Consider the following 19,976-nt stretch of genomic DNA (forward strand, 5'->3'; position numbering starts at 1 on the left):
AGTCCTTTCTAAAAATACTGTTCATTAGAAGTCTTAGAAAATACTACTTCTTTTGAAGATTAGTACTCATGAGACAGTATTATTAATAGAGAATTAATGGTAGATTGATAAAATAATATAATATAAAATATTGATACACACACTTATACATACGTATTGGATCAGAGAATAGCACATTAATTATTTCAGATATTTTTACTTATTTCCTGTCATGTCATTCATTCAGTACTGAACAGGTTCATCTGAACTCATCCATTGCACCATGGTTCCACGTGTCCCTTGGAAATATACACAGAAACACACACACTTCCACTCACACACCCAGACCACACAAATACATAGAACCACCACCATAATGAACACAAGTCTAGCATTTGAATAAATCAAATATCTGTTTTTGTAAGGCTGATTAGAGACTAGGAGCCAGCTTTTGCCCAAGACTACGGCCTGAGGATCTTTTCTCACTAGGAGTTTCTATGATGCTTTCTGTGTGATGAAATTAAGCAGGATTCAGGAGAATGGCTAACTTATGCAGATATTTTTCAACTTTGTTTTTCTAGATTTCTAAAACATGTGTCTCTCCAATCTTATATGTTACAAGAAGGGATGGCCCATTCCGCTATACATAGACATACACCCATACACAAGGGTCCATGTCTTAGAAACCAGCTGTGCCACCTTCCTGCCCATATGAACCTCCACCAAAACACCCCTGAAGGAGCTCTGTCAATCTCACAGTGCTAATTTGATGTGGAAGCAGCGGGACGGCTGGTTCCCTAATCCTGTTACTGTGTTTAAAGTTGTCATTGGATACCCCTGCATTAATGAACATGGCACAGGGATGTTTCATCCGGTCTGATTAGCTGATAGATTGCCTTATATCTCAAAGAGACTCATGTTTCTATATATCTCTATGGTTTCTCTCATATGAATGCATTGCCTTTGACAGATACATATGTCAAATTGCTCCCGTTTGTCTGTGGCCTCAGCATTTGTTAGTTGCTCTTGAAGATGAGAATTCTAGTTAAAATTCATTGAAATTAACTGTACAGTTTGATACGATTGAGAGGAAATGTCTTGAGGACAAACACCTTCATGCTCTTCAAACGGAAAGACCAGCTAAGAAATATGAAGAACATGCTCCTCTGTAGTTGCAAAGAATTCCCTGAAATTTAGGGATATTTAGGGACCTAAATAAGAGAATTTTGCATTTTGAATGACATCTGCAGGAATTGCACAGCATGTTTTAAGAAGGAACATCATTCTGTAATTTAATCCTTTGGGTAATTAACTGGATTTTTTCATGTTATATAATTTTAAATTTTAACCAAATATCTATGATTATATATAGAATACAGTGAAGGTAGAGGAGTACAAGAAGAAATAGCACATGATTCTTATTATATATTTCCAATATATTTTGACATTGACTCTAGATTTGCCCCAAAGTCAATTGTTTAGACCTGTCAATGTACCAAATAACCACCATCCATAACCAGTTCACTTATAGTCAATATTTTTCCTTGTTATATAATTACATACTTTATATAAATTTACTTGAACAAATTTTGTTAATATTATATCAAGTCTATTTTATTCTTCATAAATAGGAGGTTTTTATTTTTTAGATAGTTCAGCATCTTACTAGTAGGTATTTAAAACTGAAAGAAGCTTCAGTGGTCACCTCATAGGATTGCTTTCTTTCATCCATGGAAAAGCTGATGCTAGAAAATTTGAAGTGATTTCCTTTTTTGTTTGTTTGTTAATCCTCACCTGAGGATATTTTTTCCATTTTAGAGAGAGTGGAAGGGAAGGAGGGAGGAGAGAGAGAGAGAGAGAGAGAGAGAGAGAGAGAGAGAGAGAGAGCGAGAGAAACATCAATGTGAGAGAGACTAGATATTCCCACACCAGCCCAGACCAGGCCCGGGGATGAAACCTGCAACCCAGGTTCATGCCTTGGACCAGGAATTAACCCAAGACCTTTCAGTGCATGGGCCAACACTCTAACCACTGAGCAACCAGCCAGGGCTGAAATGATTTTTTTTATCCTTACAGCTAATTAATGACAAGACATACCTAGAGCCTTGGTTTCTGCTTCCCAATTCAAAATTCTTTACATTACTCCACACTTCCTGATTTAAGTATCTTATTTTTGCACCTAGTATGAATTAGAAACATTAGGGATGTGAGGAAGCAGTGGACAAATGAATTGGCTTTAATATTTTTTTAATCTAATTTCCAGTCGGGCTCTCTGTGTGTGCTGATTAGGTAACATTGGGCTACTTATTTATGTCTCTATTTCTGTTTTGTTCATCTCTAGAATGTTTATAATTAGCCTTCATAAGTTCGTTAGAAGAATCTAACCATATCAGGCATTTAGATAATTTAACTTAGTGCCTGGCAAAAACAGGTGCTCAATAAATGTAAGCCATTAGTATAGCTCAGGTGTTAGAAAACTTCTTCTGTAAAAGGCAAGATTGTAAATATTTTAGACCTTTTGAGCCATTGCAGGATGAAAGCAGTCATAGAAAATGTGTAAATGAGCTATGTTCCAATAAGACCATATTTATAAAATAAACAGATTTCACCCATGAACCATAGTTGATCAATTTCTAATACAGTCCATACCTGTCAAATCAGGCATGCAAGAATTAACCAAGCAATAAAATGGTAAGTACTGTAGAATTCCGTTTCTTGGTGTTTTTTTTTTTTTTCTTTCTTGTTTCTTTCTTTTCTTTTCTTTTTTTTTTCCTGCAAGAGTCCACATGGAAAAAGATGGATGCCTTGACAGGATAAATATAAAAGGTCTAAAGTTATTTATATTATTACTCCTCAAGGATGCATTTAAGTGTGTTTTATGGTTGCTGATTCAACCTGGAAAGACAAATCAATAATGAACAGTTCATATATTTAACCAAATACAGATGCAAACATATAACTCACTTAAAATCCCATGCAAGTTGTTGGTCACAGAGTCAACATAGATAGATGAGATGTAATAACTGAAGCATGTTCTCAGGACTGACTTGTTTTGTCTCTGTTTCTCTGTGTATATAATGGTATGGAAGAGGAATAAAAGGAAAGAGGGTCAAAAATTCCACCTTGCAACTGGAAGCCACATGTAATAATCAGCTCTTCCTTCTTTATACCAAAGCACTGAGATGAAATCCATAAAGAATTCCAAGGAAATCACTGAACTGGCCAGCAGTGTTCCATCCTTCTTTTGGAAGAAGGCCTCACGAATCTTCCTTTGGGAAGCTGCCCCTTGGCCACTCTTACTCCTAAGGAACTGATGAAGTTAGCATGAACCCCGATCCAGTGGTCGGCAAACTGCGGCTCACGAGCCACATGCGGCTCGCGAGCCGCAGTTTGCCGCTCTGTTGACTAATGAGTTTGCCGACCACTGGGATAGGGGCTTCATCACAAGGAACAGCAACAGCCTGTAATTATTGGAATCGAGAGTCTAGGTCAGTGGTCGGCAAACTCATTAGTCAACAGAGCAGCAAACCGCGGCTCGCGAACCGCATGTGGCTCGCGAGCCGCAGTTTGCCGACCACTGGCTTAAGCCAATCGCTTAGGAGCATTTCTCTAACCACTGGCATTGTTTCAACTATGTGTAGGTTCCAGTCAGAGAGATCAGGACACAGTGGAAAGTTCCCTGAGATGCCTAGGAGGGAAGCAGGTGTCATTCTTCCTTAAGAATATAGGAGCTGTTTATTCTGATGGGTCAGGGGGCACTATTAGAAACCACGGTGAATTTAAGTGTCACTGGATGTCATTGTACCCACACCCTGACCTGCCTTCACCTCACTTCTTCAAGTCCCTTAGTGAAGAAAGAACTGAAGACAATAATTATAGAAGTGATGGCTCACTTATGTTTTTGAGAGAAATTGAAGCAATGGGTAGGGTGTCAGTGTGTAGACTTAGCTGGCTTATGCAAACCCTTGGTGGTCACAAAAGCTGCTTACCCTCCCCTCAGGGAACTGTACAGAGGGGCGCACTGGATGCCGAAGCAGAAAGGAGCTCATTGGGTCTATAGGGCCTGTGTGATCCAGAGCTTGCCACTTAGGCTCCCTGTGCCTCAGTTTCCTCTTCTGTAAACTAACCCCAGGACTATTTCTGCTTTTTCTCAGGACTTCTGGGAGGAAGCAACACCGACAAACAACAGCTACCATCTATTTAACAGCTTTATATCAGCTCTAAGCATATGACTATAAAACCTGAACTTCACAGAACAAATACAGCCTTAGATGTCCTCAAGTCACCCCAGCACCATCACTAGGGCAGACTTCTCTCACCTTCCATTTGCCTGGACCATCCACCACTGGAGTAGCAGAGCACCCAAGCCCTCTAAGGCAGCGTCCTAAAGACATTGGACACTGCTGTCCCGCCCCCCCATCTCCTCCACTAGTTCCCCTGTAGCAGGTTCTTCCTCTCCACTGCGTGATAACCAGCCATAATCTGCTCAGTGTAAAGTGTGCTTTCTAATTAAAAGATTACATTATGTTTAATTTTCACTTAAAAAATAAAAAAGAATACAAGAGATGGAATTGCTGCCACTATCTTTCTTCCATATAATGTGGAAATTGTGAGAGCCAGGGGTTGTCACCCTGGGTTCAGGCATTGTATGCAGAGACTTAAAATAATACTAAAACTTACTTTAAAAGTGACTTTTATAATCACAATTCACTGACAATTCTAAACAATGTTAATTATAGAAGAGTCTCCCTTTGAGGGTAGACTGCTCCACTTGCCCTCCCACCCCCAACACACACACATTCTTCGTACCCACTGCCACACAGAGCCTGAGACTTTCAGAGAGTAAATGAATCCTGTTCATGATGATATCACAGAGCTCTGAGTCTGGTCATGCCAAAAACTACCCTTGCCTCTGGATGTTCTGTTGCCTGAGAACCAAAATTTAATTTATTTTCTGTTTAAGCTAGTTGGGGTTTTGTTTTTAAACACCTGAAGCCAAAGTTTCTTTTGTTTTCTATTTTAAATAAAAATTTTCAGGTATTAAGTTTATTAATATACTATACATTTTAATGATTGCTAAATTCTTATCGCATCATTTTAGAGTGTTTACATATAGCAGTTACTGAAAAACTGGTATTCCAGGTATAGAACACACAGTGATGCCTTTCCATAGAAATGTCTTACTCAGCTATTACCTGAAACATGGTTTTTACATATCAAGGTTCCTTTAGTCTTCAAAAAAGTAAGTAAATAACTAGTTACTTTACCCACTTATCTCATTGAACAACAAATTGCTCTGAAACAAATAAGATCTCACACATTGAACTAATAATGTCACACACACACACACACACACACACACACACACACACAATACATGGTTCTGACTTTTGATCAGACTCCATAAACTTTTCTAAAACCACTATCATCTTTCCTCTAGGCTAGACACCATTAACAGTATCTTCCAAAAAGAATAATGTTATGTTCTTGTTCTGTCTGGGCATCAGGTATAAAAGTATGTTCCATTTTTATTGTTGGTTTAAATTTTGTGGATATTATTGGGGGAAAATATGTAATAATTCTCTGCAACCTCTTAATGACCTATCCTGAGTAAAGGAGGAAAAGTGAGAGATGGTCTGTTCTTCCCCAACCCCCACATCATAACATCAGTCTTCTGATTGTTATCTTCATCCTGAGGAAGCTTGGTTTTAAGTTTCCCTTTGAATCCTGGCTGATGAACGACTATCAGCCTATGCCCTTTGCCCAATATTTGACTTTCTCAGAAATATATACATCAACAAATAATAACCTTCTCAAAGTGCTATGGAATTAGCTTTCTGATTATGGGATTTAATTGCTACAGTGGTCAGACCAGGTCATGGGTACCGCATCTTCACAGGACAATCTGATACCATGCACTGAAGGACAGAGAAAACTGGTCATTCAGGATAGAGAGATAATCTGCATTTTTACAAAGTCTGAAATGAACACAGTGATTTCATATATGTCCTAATATTTCTACTATAGCTTAGTAGGTATTCTTCAGGTTATACAATAAAGACAGTGAGTTAGAAACTACATTTTTATTCAGACTACATTTATATAGAGCTTATCTGATGCTCCCTATGTGCCAAGAACTATTCTAAGCACTTTCATGTATAAACTATAAGTAACTTACTGAAAGGAAGATACTATTATTATCATTGTAACTTTTAAAAAGATGATGAGACAATCAGAAAGAGTTCAAATCATCTGTACATGGTCTATAGGTAGTAAGTAGTAGAGTTAACATTTGAGCTGAGTCAGTCTGGCTTAGAAACTAATGTAAATAAAAATAACTCTACTACCTCTCAGGAAATATTAAAGAATATACAGTGACACAATTGGATTAAAGAAGAGTCTACTGGGGTTCTTTTTCCAGGTAATGTGGTGTAAGCATATGCCCATGACTTACAACTATAAAACCTGCATACATGTATAGAGCTGCTATTTGATAACTCTAAAAAGTTATTAATGATCTGACAGTGAGTTTACCATTTTAGTTTCCTCTGGTATTTTCCAACCCAATCATTTAAAAAAAATATTTTCTCCATTGATTTTTAGAAAGAGTGGAAGGGAGAGGGAGAAAGAGAGAGACAGAAACATCAATGTGAGAGAGACTCATTGATTGGTTGCCTCCCACATGGATCACAGATGGAGCCTGCAACTGAGGTACATGCCCTTGATCTGTATCAAATATGACACTCTAACCACTGGGAAAAAATTGTTATCTTCAATCTTAATTTAACCCAAGGCCAGATTGGGTACTAGACTCTAGACAGAGGGGACTCCAGGAGAAGGCTCCTAGTTCTGGTTTAAAGAGTAGGGAAGGAAATGCCTAGACTCATGTAGATATCCCTTATTTTTGTTTTGTTGTGTCTTTTCTTTCTTCCATTTAAAAGGAAAGTCATCAATCTATTGTGCAATGGCCTCTGAGCAATCTTGTGATGGCAGTAACTGCAGCAGCAATGGAGGCCCAGGGGGACCATGGCTAAGGAGAGGAATCTTCCTCTGCGATTAAGGGAGCTGTGATCCCCAGGAAGTAGCAAACCTCTGATGTTTATCAATGTCTTCCATTGTCTCTCTGGGCCTAGAGGTGGGCACAGCAGAGCAGGGAAATCAAATCCCCAGATTATTTGTCAGAGGATCAAAGAGGGAATCCCAGAGACCCAGAGAGTACTCTGGAGATCATTGGGAGAAGATCAGAAAAGAAATCCTATAAAGTTTATTTTAGAAACTCCTGAGCTCACCTCCACAGTAGGAACAAATGGATCTGATCCTAGTCAGCATAACAAAATATGTGAGCAGTCAAGTACCAGTTACATCATAGCCCAGGCCCCAGACTGGCCAATGAGTGAGAGAAGCAGTTCAACACTTACATGCAACCAGGGTTAATTCAGTAAGAAGATATAACAATTCTAAATGTGCTTATCTACATATATAAAAAGCTAATATGCTAAGTGTCCTTCCCACTGTCCAACTGGTCGCTATGACATGCACTGATCATCAGGGGGCAGATGCTCAACACAGGAGCTGCCGTGACATGCACAGAGAAATGGCAGCGCAGACCTGGCGCCGACAAAGTAACACTCAGCTTCCCCCAAGTGGGACACAGGCCCTGCTACCACCTGGAGCAAGAGCCCACCAAATCACAGCCTATGCTGCCATGGCGCAAAAAGCGGCCACAGCCCAGCCTAGCCCAGAAAAGGCAGTTGTTGGCGCCGGGTAATGACGTCACGTTCTTGTTGACATTCTGAAGCCAAAATTGTCAACAGAATATGTCTGAAGAACAGTCATCAACAAGTACTACCAACACTGGTAGGAAATGCCTTCATAGCAAAAATGAGGTAAATCAGGATGCAATTATCTAACACAGTTGTGGTGGAATGACTGTTACATGTCAATTTTGACTATCCCTAAATTTCTCTGATGAAAAATCATCTGATGGAAAATTTACTCGATGTTGTAGCAAAGGCAAAGTTTGTCCAAATGATATAAATTTTCCAGAATACCCAACATATTTTTTAAAATTAATGATAAACGAAGACTCTGACAGTAAAATTTTCATGGAAAATATTCATTGTTATATCATGTTGTTATTGTTTATTTATTAACCAATTTATATATTATTTTCATGTACATTTTACTAATTTTCTTTCATCTCTGACACTTCTATTATAGAGAAAGGATGAATAGTGATATTAAAATGTTTCTTCTAATTAATTTCCTTTCAATGTGCATGAATTCATGCACCGGGACACTAGTGTGTAATAACAGACCTTCAAGACACATAAAACAATGGCTTATATAACTGAAAGAAGATATATAAATATCTCTAATTATAGTTACAGATATCAACATTTCTGTAATGTTTTCCTAGGACTACCACAACAAAATAACACAAAATGGGTGACTGAAACAATAGAAATTTATCATCTCACAGTTATGGAGCCTAGAAGTCTGAAATTAAGGTATTGGCAGGGTTGGTTCCTCCCGTTGGCTTTAAAAGGAAACCTGTTTCAAGCTTTACTCCTAATTCCTGGGGGTTTGCTGGCAGTCTTTGTCATTCCTTGGCTTTCAGTCTCTTTATATGAGATTCTCCCTGTGTGTGTCTCTGTCCAAATGTTCCTTTTTTATAAGATACTTGTCACATTGGATTAGGAGTCCACACTATTCAATAACCTCAGTCTAACTAAGTACATCTGTAATGGCCCTATCTCTGAATAACATCACATTCTGTGGCACTGGGGTTAAGATTTCCATTTATCATTTTGGTGGGACACAATCAAACCCATAACAATTTCTCTCTCAGTAATAAATAGAAATAATAAATAAAAACTCAGCAAAGAATATATAAAAATTGAATTAAACATCCACCAACTTGACCTAATTAATATTCATAGATTAGTCTTTCCAACAACAAAAAAATATATATGGAGAATTAACAAAGATAGACTTTATCTTGGATCATTAGAAAAAAACTTTTAAATAATCCATGGATTAAAGAGAAAACCCACGGAAAATTAAAACTATTTTCTAACAGAAAGGCTTGAAAATACAACAGAGAAAAAAATCATGATGCTGATAAAACAGTGTTTAGAGGAAAATTTATAGTAGTGAATATTTTTCTTTAAAAAGAGCATTGGCCTAACTGGTTTGGCTCAGTGGATAGAGCATTGGCTTGCAGACTAAAGGGTCCCAGGTTCAATCCCAGTCAAGGGCACATGCCCCAGCTGTGGGCTAGGTCCCCAGTAGGGGGCGTGCAGGAGGCAGCCAATCAATGATTCTCTCTCATCATTGATGTTTCTCTCTCTCTCCCCCTCTCCCTTCCTCTCTGAAATAAATAAAAATATATTTAAAATAAATAAATAAAAAGAGCACTGATCTCGTGTCAATAATCTAAGCTTCCATGTTAAAAAAAAAAACACAAAAAAAATAGAAGCAAAACAAACCTATATCAAGCAGAGGAAAAATAATAATTAAGATAAAATCTGGCTCTTTAAATAAAAATAAATAAGTATCTAGCAAAACTGACCATAAAAAAGAAAGAAAATACAATTACCTATAACAGAAATTGTGACAGTGATAATTTATCTGATTATAGAGTGATATATTGTATGAATTCAAAGTGTGAATTGTAATAGAATGTAAACCTGAAAATTGAGAAGCGCTTTAAGATTGATGTGACTCAATTAGCATGCTGGCCACACACTTCACAGGGGGTAGCCCCTGGAAGCCACTCACAGTCTGTTCCCCACCCCCACCCCCACCCCCAGGTAAGGCCTGGGTTGCCCCGGGCAGTGTAAACAAACTGGCTATAAAAGGCGGACCTGAGACGCCTACAAGAACACTGGATGGAGTTCTCTCCTCGCGGAGGTCTCTGGAGTCAGAGGCCTGTTGCTGCTGGTTGAGCCGCTGCAAGCCGAGGACTCGGGGAGGCATCGCTGAGCTCCGGTCACAGCCTGTTCCAGAACCGGAGCTGTTCCAGCCACGTCCAGAGATGCCCGCCCCACAGCATCAGCATCCGGTTCCTCTAAGCCAGCGCCCAGGGCACCAGGAGATTTGTAAGTTCCCTGTGTAAGTATAATAAACCGTGTGATTCGCAACTGCATTGATGTCTCTGTAGTATATTTCCTCCGGTGGTTCTTGTAATGTTAAGTGGAAACTAATTAATAAACCCTCGAGCCTTAGTGCACCCTGGAGTAGCCTCGACGGTGCAAGACTACTTGAAGTCCCACAATGGACTCACTCGTGTACACGTTAATAATAACATTTATCCTGATGATTTAGTTACCGTGAATGAGTCAGCATAGCCTACACTGACTGGGACAGAAATGAAAGATACAGTATTATTGCCGTTTCCACAGACATAAAAAGAAAGTAACTACTATGAACAACTCTAAAAATATAAATTCCTCAACTTAGATGAGATGTATTCCTTAAGAAACTCAATTTACCAAAAACTCCCACAATATAAAATAGGATACAATATTTCCATAACTATCAATTAAATTGTATTTAGTCCAGAAACAGACCTATACCAATATGGGTAACTGTCAAAAGTGCAAAAGCAATGCAATGAAGCTAGGAATGTATTTTCAACAAATAGTATGGTTTTTAGGAAAAAAAAAGAGAAATCTCCATTTTCCGGTGTTAACTCCAAAAGCACTGTCTTGATAAATGTCTCTATCAAAATTTTAAAAAAAATGTTTTCCCTATGAAAGACATTGCTAATTGAATGATAAGATAAATAACAGACTTGGGAAAATATTTATAAATCACATATCTACCAGACTATTATCCTTAAGAGTAAAACTTAACAGAGGAAAAATGAACAACCCAATTAAAAACTGGACAAGATATTGAAGAGGCACTTTAGCACAGAGACATGCAAATAACCAATAAATGCATATAACGATGTGCAATATTATTAGTTATTAGGAAATTATAAAGTAAGACCACAGTGAGATACAGCTCCACACCTATTAAAATGGCTAAATTTAAAAATACACAAAGTGCACCCTAGCCGGTTTGGCTCAGTGGATGGAGCATCAGTCTGCAGACTCAGGGTCCCAGGTTTGATTCTAGTGAAGGCACATTCCAGGGATGCCAGATCGGTCCCCAGTGCGGGGCATGCAGGAGGCAGCCAATCAATGATTCCCTCTCATCATTGATGTTTCTGTCTCTCTCTTCCTCTCCCTTTCTCTCTGAAATCAATAAAAAATATATTTTTTAAAAAATACACAAAGTACTTATAAGGATGTAGAGCAACTGGAACTTATACATTGCTAGTTGGAAAGCAAAATGCCCTCCCAGACATGCTCCAGATGACCTGACCTGCCAATCTCCCTCCTGAAGAAATAAAAATGTATGCACCCACAAAAACCGTGCACAGTATGGCTAGTGACTCTATTCATATTCACTGAAATAACACAAATGTCTTTCAATAGGTGAATTAATAAACTATGACACAAGCACAAGCAATAAAAAGGAACATACAATACCATAACTGGGATGACTCTAAACGGCAGAAGTCTGAACCAAGTGAAACAGGAATTTTTAGGGGTGAAAAAGACAGGTTTAGGAAATTTTAGAAATTAAGAGGACCATGGAGGAAGCACAGGGCTGCAGAGCAGCAGAAGGTATATTTCCATAGAATGGGGGAGCTGGGAACAGCAAAAGGTCTATATTTACAAAATAAAGGGAAGGAAGCCCTTCTTCCAGAAGGAGAAGAAGAAAGCCCAAAGGGAATAGGAAAACAATAAGGAAGGAGTGGGGGAGAACCTCACTTGACCCATGTGAGGTTCAACCTTTGAGCTCAGGAGTTACTATGGTAACCAGTCCAAGGAAATAGTGACCAATCAGAGGGGATATCAAGGCGCAAAGATCAACAGCCTTTATAAGCCATAGGGAAAGGAACTCAGTGGGACTCTTCCCCCTCCCCATGTGGGAGTTTGTACTTGTTCTTCAAAAAATTTCCACCTTTGCTATAACACCTTCCATCCATGGATTTGAAGCATAGTAACCTCCATCTTGGGTAAAAACTGCTGTTTAAAATTTAACCCTGCTCTTCTGGCTTCTGTAAACGTTTGCTTGCTTAAATAATAGGGAAAAATATAAGACTACTCCCCATTCCAGAGAGGCCATAAACTATGCCCCAGACAGAGTTGTCAGTGCTGGCGCCAGGCCAGGCCTTAAGATATGGTCTCACAGCCTGTCCCAGCACACAGGACTTTTTCTCAGAAGGCCCGGAAGTCTCATTCCAAATTTGGAAAACAAAGAGCTGAAAAATATATAAATAAGGGAGACTTCCACCATATTGGGCCCCAGAATTTGAGAAGCAAGATTTCATCTGGGCCCGCTAGCGCTAGTGAAATGAACAGGACTCCAAATAAATCTGGCTTATTGATTAAGGTGTCTTCTGATTTACAATATAACAGATTCGTTTTTTTATTCCCATGGACAAAGAACTTGGGAACCAGTCTTCCCAGGGGAACACCACATGTTCCACTCCAAAAATTCTGTTTCACAAGGAAGCCAATCTTAAAAAGTCACATACCTTTTTAGAATCATACAGTTGCCCCTTGAACAAAACAGGTTTGAACTGCATTGGCCCACTTATATGGGGATTTTTTATTCAATAAACACAGTTGCCCCTTCCTATTTTCAGTTTCATAACCATAGATTCAACCAACCACTGATCAAAAACTGTATTTTCACATTCCCAACCATGGATTCCCAACTGCAGATGGAAAATACTCATTTCAACTTGCAGTTTAGTTGAATCCAGGGATGCAAAGGGCGGACTATGAAGTCAAAAGTCATACGTGGATCTTCTACTGCATGGGGATTTGTGCCTCTCACCCCAGTGTTGCTCAAGAGTCAACTGCAGAGACATAGAAGCATGGAACAGCCTGCAGAATATCAGAGGGAAGGAGGGGGAGGGTGGGTGGGTAGGAAGAGATCAACCAAAGAACTTGTATGCATATATACATAACCCATTTACACAGACAATGAGGGGGGTGGTGGTGAAGGCCTGGGGCAGGAGGAGGCAGGGGTTGAAGGCTGGCTAGAAAAGGTCAATGGGGGGAAAAAGGGGACATAGGTAATACTTTCAACAATAAAGATTTTTTAAAATAATAAAGAATACAGAAAGTTACACAGAAAGAAATAAAATCTCCCACAATCTGACCTCTCAGAAGTAATTATGATTAGCATTGAACGTGTCCACTTTTTCTGTGTACACTATTTATAAAATTAGTTGTACTTTAAAAGAAAAAAAGTCAAATGCAGTGTTTTTAGCAATCCAGGGTTTAGCCTTCCCGGGACTGCTGAGGACCAGAAGGCAATACAAGATTAAGCCCAGGGCATTGGAAGTTACAAGCATCTAATTAAAGCACAGGAGCCCTAGAAAAATGAAAACAAGACCCATTAATCTGGGAACAGATTGTGAATATGGGGTTTTAAACATTCACCAAATTGCATACGACATGGCCCCAGCAGAGAGTTATGAACAATATGTTCACAACCTCTGAAACCACCTCTCCATTAAGGTGGAGGAAAGTTATACGATGCCCAACAAAACCACGGAGGTGTTGCGGCTGCAGGACCAAGGCAGCAAAATGTTCTTGGACTCAGTTTTTACCCCCTAGGAGCCAGTGGTTCAGATCAGCGGTTTAACTGTTACATTAGAAGAGATTTTATTGAAAACTAGAGGCCCGGCTTACGAAATTCGTATGCGAGTACGGTCCCTTGGCATGGCCTGTGATCAGGGCCATCTTCCCCAGCTGCCCACAGCTGGCCCCGCCCCCCCCCCACTGCCACCCACCCCCAGTTCCCCATTCACCATCAAGTGATGGGAGCCTGCCCGCCGGGGAAAGGGACCAAGAGGTGGTCAGTGTGCCTCATAGTAAGAGGTCAAGCTGTCATTCTGGTCGTTCCACCGTTAGGTTCAACTTGCATATTGCCCTTTTATTATATAGGACTAGAGGCCCGGTGCACGAAATTCGTGCACTGGGGAGGGTGTCCCTCAGCCCAGCTTGCACCCTCTCTAATATGGGACCCCTCGGGGGATGTCCAACTGCAGGTTTAGGCCCGATCCCTGTGGAATCGGGCCTAAACCTGCAGTTGGACATCCCTCTCACACGGATCGCCCCAGGCACCCCAGGGAGCGGCCACGCCCCCATGTCACGCCCCCTGGGGTGCCGATCGCCCAAGGCACCCCCGGGGAGCGGCGGCACGGGCGCGGCCACGCCCCCCCGGGGTGCCGATCTCCCCAGGCAACCCCGGGGAGCAATGGCAGGGGCGTGGCCACGACCCCCGGGGTGCCGATCGCCCCAGGCACCCCCGGGGAGCGGCCACGCCCCCATGCCACGCCCCCCCGGGGTGCCCATCGCCCCAGGCACCCCCGGGGAACGGCAGCAGGGGCGTGGCCACGCCCCCCGGGGGTGCCGATCACCCCAGGCACCCCCGGGGAGCGGGCACGGGCGCGGCCACGCCCCCCCGGGGTGCCGATCACCCTAGGCACCCCCGGGGAGCAGCTGCACGGGCGTGGTCACGCCCCCCGGGGTGCCGATCACCCCAGGCACCCCCGGGGAGCAGCTGCACGGGCGTGGCCACGCCCCCCCGGGTGCCTATCACCCCAGGCACCCCCAGGGAGCGGCAGCACGGGCGCGGCCACGCCCCCCCGGGGTGCCGATCGCCCCAGGCACCCCCGGGGAGCGGCAGCAGGGGCGCGGCCACGCTCCCCCGGGGTGCCGATCACCCCAGGCACCCCCGGGGAGCAGGCACGGGCGCTGCCACGCCCCCCCTGGGTGCCGATCACCCTAGGCACCCCCGGGGAGCAGCTGCACGGGCGTGGTCACGCCCCCCAGGGGTGCCTATCACCCCAGGCACCCCCAGGGAGCGGTCACGGGTGCGGCCACGCCCCCCGGGGTGCCGATCACCCCAGGCACCCCAGGGGAGCAGCGGCTCGGGCGTGGCCACTGGGCACCGCCATCTTGATTTTATCAACGGTCGACAGGCCACCCGGAGTCCCGCCCTCAGCCTCCGCTGGCCCAATCATGGGCATAGCGGAGGTGCGGTCAATTTGCATGTTTCTCTATTATAAGGTAAGATAATGCCAAGCAATCTTCCTGAAGGAATCAAATTGTTAGTGAAGGAGCACACTGAAGAAGAGTTCAAGGGGAAGTTCAAAGCTTGGCCAGAACTGGGAAAACTGGTAAGTAATTATTTGAACTAACTCATTGCAGGCTCTTCCATGCCAGCACTGATACTGAATGCCAATGGGAAGAGCTTCCTGAGGGGTCCAAGTTGAGCAGGAGACCCTGACCATTAGACATAAGTACCACTCCCCTCAACCAAGAATGCCTCTTCTTCTCTGTGGAGGAGGAGTGCTTGCCAATTGTCACCACTTTCTTTTTTTCTTTAAAGTATTTTTATTGATTTCATAGAGGAAGGGAGAGGGAGAAAGAGATAGAAACATCAATGATGAGAGAGAATCATTGATCAGTTGCCTCCTGCATGCCCCCACTGGGGTCAGAGCCCACAACTGGGCATGTGCCCTGACCAGTAATACAACCATGACCTTCTGGTTCATAGGTAAATGCTGACCACTGAGCAACACCAGCCAGGCCAATTCTCACCACTTTCTTTCTTTTTTTTTTTTTTTTTAGTCCTGGGACCACAGCTGGCAAACTTGACCACTTTCTTTTGAGTCAACCTTAGGTATCCCCCAATTAATAAAAAATTGCTGTTAAAAAAAAAATCAATGTATGACTCCATTTATGAAAAGACCAAACTATAATGATACAGAGGACAGATCAGTGGTTACCAGGGTGGGGGTGGAGGGAAAGTTTGACTATTAAATAAAGAATGAGGGAATTTGGAAGATTGATAGAACTGCTGTCTCCTGATTATGTTGATGGTTATATAAATTTATACACTCATTAAAATTTATAAAACTATATACTAATAAAACATCAATTTTATGTATATTAATAAAAGATATAGTACATAATTGAAGAGGCTATGATCAATTCTCAAAGGAAAAATTCTAGTACCAAAATGAGACACTATTTAAAAAGCAAAATAAACGTGTTCCTTGCATATTACACCATGAGTTTTAGCTCTATGTGATTAAACAGCTATTAAGTCACAAACATATTCTATAGTAATAACATTGAGAACTCCACCATTATGTAGAGATCCACACATATACTTAAGCATGCATGGTCAATCATAAAATTCTATGATTCTGAATGTTGACGTTCTCATCTGCACTAATTGAAAGAGCCATAAAACTAATATCATTTGATTAGAGATGCATAAACCTTACCATCTGTTCTACATACCTTTCAACTGAATTCCTTCACTCTGCTCCTGCTGTCAATAACTCATTCAAATCATTTGGTGGGAGAATATAACATATTTCACTTTAAAAACTTTTTTTTTAAGTAAAATTATGAGTTGTGAACACAATTTTAAAGCGATTGGTAAGGTTTCAAGCATTGTTCTTTCATGTACTCCAGTGGAGTCATGAAAAAAATTATGTCAAGTTAGGATTGCCAGATAAACAAACAAAACTCCTCTTTTATCTGAGACTCCAAAATCCAGTGGCAAATTTTATGTGTCAATTTGAGTGGGTTATGGGCGCCCAGATTAGCATTGTTTCTGAGTGTGTCCGTGAGGATGTTTCTAGATACGATTATTATTTGAAGTGGTGGACTCATTAAAGTATATTATCCTCCCCAATATGGTTGATTTAAACTGTTGTGGGCCTGAATAGAATACAGGGTGGGAGAGATTTAGGAGAAATTCATCCCTTTTCTTCCTGCCTCATTCATTGAGCTGGAACATTTCATCTTCTCTAACCCATGGTCTGGTATTTACACAATCTGTTCCCTTGGTTCTCAAGCCTTTAGACATCGAGGTAGATTATATCACCAGCTTTCCTGAATCTCCACCTTGCAAATGATGGATCATGTTATTTTTCAGCCTCCTTAATTATGAATCAATTCCTCATAATAAATATCCACATGTATACACTATCTATTTCTACTGTTTCTCTGGAGAACACTAATAATAATAATAATTATTATTATTATAAAAAATATAAAAAGCCATGGACCGTCACCACCAAAACAACCGGATGGACGACTGAACACAGGCTGTGTGGGGCAACCAGGCCGGCAGGGGGTTAGTGAGGGATGACCAAAAGACTGAACGGCAGGCTGTGTGTGTGGAGGGCAGTTTGGGGTATCCAGGCTGGCAGAGGGGGGAAGTTGGGAGCAACCAGGCCAGCTGGGGGCATTTGGGGGCAACCAGGCAAGCAGGGGGGGGGGCAGTTGGGGGCAACCAGGCTGGCAGGGGGGGCAGTTAGGGGTGATCAGGCCGGCAGGCAGAGATGGTTAAGGGTGATCAGGCTGGAAGGGGGGGCAGTTAGGGGTGATCAGGCAGGCAGGCAGGTGAGCAGTTAGAAGCCAGCGGTTCCGGATTGTGAGAGGGATGTCCCCGAGATCGGGCCTAAACTGGCAGTTGGACATCCTCTGAGGGGTCCCAGATTGGAGAGGGTGCAGGCTGGGCTGAGGGGACCCCTCCCGCCGTACATGAATTTGATGCACCGGATCTCAAGTCCTATATAATAAAGCCTAATATGCAAATTGTCCCCTCAACCAGGAGTTCAATCAGGGGACAGGCTGGCCAACTGCGGGAAGGGAGGCCCTGGACGGCAGCAAGCAGCCTCTGGGGGAAGGGAGGCTCTGGCTGGCAGCAGGCAGCTGGCAGCTACTAGGGACCTTACCCATGCACGAATTTTGTGCAGTGGACCACTAGTATATATACTATTTACTGGATATATATATATATATACATATATATATATATATATATATATATATATATATATATATATATCTTACCTTTATTCCAATATGAACCTTGTAATTACATATAATATCATTTTTGACAAATTAATTAATTTGTTATAGGCTTCTTTAAAATGGCCTACACCTAAGGAATATAATAACAATTGCATTTGGTTATCAATAATATAAATTCTTATACTAGCATTTATTTAATTACTTACAACAGCTAATCTTTGTCACTTTGAGCTATTGAAATTCCAATACTGAAGAATATATTAAAATTGTCTAATCCACTGTTACATTTAATATATGAGGAGACTTGGTATAGCCATTATATATATATTAAAAAAAAAACCAGTATGGAGGATTTTCAAAACATTAAAAATAGAACTACCATGTCATCCAACAGTTCCACTTTTGGGAATATATCAAAAGGGAACAAAAACACTAACTCAAGAAGATATCTGCATCCCATGTTCATAGCATCATTTATAATAGTCAAGACATGGGACTTACCTAAGTGTTCATTGGTAGACAAATGCTAATAAAATAAATCAAATAAAGATAAATGATGCATGATCTCACATATACTAGTACATAGAATCTAAAACAAAAAAGAAACACACAAACAAAATTGTGCAGCTCCAGCACGACCAACGGTGAACCCGAGTGGGGGCGATGAAGGATTGAGAAAAGATAGATAAGAGAATGAAAGCTGGGTCTTGGTGGGACGTGCTTTCCTGATGGGGAGACAGCGCCACGGACTACAAGGCATGTCTTTATTTTATAGCCAGATGCCACGAGGCAAAGTAAGGGCATGATCAAGATGTTTACAACTTTCTCATGCATTTCGATCTTACTCAATTACATACACCTGATCAAGCTTTGTTTACTTGCAGCCTATATCACATAGGAATGTGGGGCCACGTGTTTGGACCATAGGTTCAAGCTTGCAACTATAGCTGTTGGCTATAATTGTGCTGGGAGGGCTCTGCCCTCCAGACTGGGACTTGGATGTGGCCACGAGAGGACTGTACCCTCTCATCAGTCCAAGGCTTGAACCTGTCCAAACACTGTAGCTGCGCCCAACACAAAATCTATAATAATAAAAGGGTAATATGCTGATTAGACCGGACAGCCAAACAACCTTCTGGATGTCCTTCCAGATGACCTTCCAGATGAAGCCACAGTGCTACAGCAGCAGTGGGGAGGGTCAGAGACAGAGGCGGATAGGGTGATCAGGCAGGCAGGCAAGCAGTTAGGGGCAACCAGACAGGCAGGCGAGTGGTTAGGGGCGATCAGGCAGGCATGCAGAATGGTTAGGGGTGATCAGGCAGGCAGGCAAGCAGTTAGGGGTGATCAGGCAGGCAGGTAGAGGGGTTAGGGACAATGAGGCAGGCAGGCGAGTGGTTAGGGGTGATCAGGCAGGTAGGCAGAGGTGGTTAGGGGCGATCAGACAGGCAGGTGAACAGTTAGGGGTGATCAGGCAGGCTTGCAGAGGCAGTTAGGGGCAATCAGGCAGGCAGGCAGAGTGCTTACGGGCAATCGGGTAGGCAGGCAGGCAGGCGAGAGTTAAGGAGCCAGCAGTACTGGATTGTTCAGGGATTAGGCCTAAATAGACAGTCTGACATCCCCTGAGGGGTCCTGGATTGCAAGAGGGTGCAGGCCGGGCTGAGGGACATCCCCGCTCCCATGCACAAATTTCATGCACCGGGCTTCTAGTAAAATATAAAAAGATATCAGACTTGTGATCACACCAGAGGTGGGTGGTGTGATGAAATAGAATTGGAGGAAGATGGTAAAAAAAGTATAATCTTCCAGTTATAACAGAAAGGATTACTAGGGATGTAATGTACAGTATGATGACTATAGCTAAAACTGCTGTTTGATATATAGGGAAGTTGTTAAGAGAGCAAATTGTTAGAGTTCTCATTACAAAGAGAAACATTTTTCCTCTTTTTTTTCTTCTTTCATTTCTTTTTGTTGTACCTATATGAGAAGATAGAAGTTTGCTGAATCTGTTGTGGTAATCATTTCATAATACATGTAAGTCAAACCACTGCACATTAAAATTATACAGTGATATATCAATTA

The 19,976-nt window shown here is 41.9% G+C and overlaps 1 pseudogene across 1 annotated transcript; it reads left to right on the forward strand.

Annotated features, from left to right (window-relative positions):
- The first annotated feature begins 7,684 nt into the window (after positions 1-7,684).
- On the forward strand, positions 7,685-16,993 carry LOC307106063 (large ribosomal subunit protein mL48-like; annotated as a pseudogene). The gene is made up of 4 exons: positions 7,685-7,743; positions 13,280-13,727; positions 15,134-15,238; positions 16,934-16,993. The product of its transcript is annotated as a large ribosomal subunit protein mL48-like (transcript).
- Positions 16,994-19,976: the final 2,983 nt, after the last annotated feature.

Source organism: Cnephaeus nilssonii (assembly GCF_951640355.1).
Source record: "Cnephaeus nilssonii genome assembly, chromosome: 10".
Taxonomy (NCBI): Eukaryota; Metazoa; Chordata; class Mammalia; order Chiroptera; family Vespertilionidae; genus Cnephaeus; species Cnephaeus nilssonii.